This window comes from Apaloderma vittatum, unplaced genomic scaffold, assembly GCF_000703405.1.
Source record: "Apaloderma vittatum isolate BGI_N311 unplaced genomic scaffold, ASM70340v1 scaffold25772, whole genome shotgun sequence".
NCBI lineage: Eukaryota > Metazoa > Chordata > Aves > Trogoniformes > Trogonidae > Apaloderma > Apaloderma vittatum.
The window spans coordinates 16107-18089 of record NW_009702302.1 but is presented as its reverse complement, the minus strand read 5'-3'; positions in this window follow the sequence as shown (position 1 = coordinate 18089).

Sequence of the window (1983 nt, the reverse complement as noted above, 5' to 3'; positions counted from 1 at the left end):
TTCTATCTCTTCGCTGTTGGGAGTTAACAAAACAGCTTTCTGCTTTGACCCTCCAATTTTCATCACTGTTATTAGGAAAGCGAGTAAATTCTCATTTTACACATGAAGAAACCAAAGCAGATGGGATTAGTGATTCGGCGGAGGCCAGAAGGAAATCACCAGAGCAGAGTCCAGCGCTTCACGTGTTCAGCATGTGCTGCTCTTCACCATTGGTAGCTGCTCGGTCATCCACCTCGGCACTGCTAACTTCACGGGCACGCAACACCCGCTGTGGCCGAGCAGACGCGCGTTCCCAGCTTCCTCTACACTGTTACGCGACTGAATTAGCACAACTTTTCTTCTTCCCCATCCAGATCCTTTGTATGACTTGTCCTCATTTCTCAGCTGCACCCGACAGATGCCAAAGAGGAAACATCAGGATGACCCTCTTGTTTCTCTGGCTTTCAGGGAAACGTTTTCCTGGGTCACCGCTGATGTTGCTGTCACTGGTTTCTCTCCCTCGATTCTTTTTCTCCTTTCTCTTGTATTATTTTACAATTTCAAGGGGTTGACCGATGCCCTATGTGGAATTTTCATTATTTTTATCTCGCACCAAGAAAGGGAGCTTCTCCCAGCTGGAGGATGCAAATGGGAGGTGTCTGGCCAATGCAGTTGCCTGGGTGCCTTGAGTTAGAGCATCCTGTTTCATAGTCCAGATGATTTTCATCTGTTATTTCATTAGTCACTGGATAAAACTGTTCCCTGAATATTTATTGTTGCAAACTCCGCTTCTGCCACAACAGCGGTATAAAGTGACCTTCTTGGTAACTGCCACAGCTTGCAAATCTTCCTCCATGAACTGCCCTGGGTGAATGTTCCCTGTAATGAAATATGAGGGTTGTTAGGGGGTTTTGTTTTGAGATATGTTAAAGACTCTTTTCTGTCAGTTTGGGAATTCTGTTTTTAGCATAGTGGAAAGTACCAGTTATGGGAAGAAGCCCTTCCTATGTTGAACAGCATCTAAAAAATTTTGGTTGTTAAAAACTTTGAAACCATTTGCAGTGAATTAATGGTAATAAAAAAGCTCCTGCTGCAAACATGCATTAAAAATTTGTGCATAGTGCTAATATTATTCTGAATTAGACATTTTCTGTGATTTTTTTTTTTTTTGGTTTTACATATGGTGTTGAAAGAATAGGATACTTTGAGATTGGGGGTGGAGGGAATAGGGAAAAAGGGAAATCTCTGTCTTTCTAAGCAAATTTAGTGGGCACTGCCTGTGGCTTCTCACCCTGGCCGAGCCAGAGCGCTGGCACCGACCCCAGCAACCAGTAGTTCCCTGCAGCTGCTGGAATTGATGGGAGTGTCTGCATTGCAGCGTGCTGGGAGGTTTAGGGGGGAGTTTAGTTGAAATAGGGGCTGGAGGATGGGGTGGGATTGCAGCCGTGGGCCCCGAGGTGGGGTTTGGGCACCCATGGGCGATGGGTGCAGCTGGCAGTAGGTGCTGGGGAGGTGCCTTCGTCCCAAACATGTGTGTGATGCTCTAAAAGCACAGATGCCGTGGCCCCTAGCAACAGCCATGGGTGGAAATGATAGAAAGCGCAGCAGAAAAGAAAAATAAAAGGGCTCCTGATGTCTGGAGGGGAGAAACCTCGAGAAGTCTCATTGAAATTGGAGGGCTCTGTTCTGCACTTCCTCCTCTACTTTTACAGCAGTTTCCCCCTGCAAAAAAACCAACCAAACAAAAAAACCCCTGCAGCTCTGTTGTGCCCCAGCACTGGTGCAAAAAAAAAAAAAGACCACACCTAAAAATGCCGAACCTGTCTGGGACCCCTCCTCCCTTGGCTGTCTCCCTAAAGCTGCTGAAGGGTTTGGGTTTTACCCCTCAGCCTAGCTAAGCCGAAGCCCAGACCTGGCCCTGCAGGTAGGCACCGCTTTGGAGTGGATGGTTTGAAAAAAATAAAAATAACCCCAAAATAAATGCATTGGCTTATTTCTGCTTTC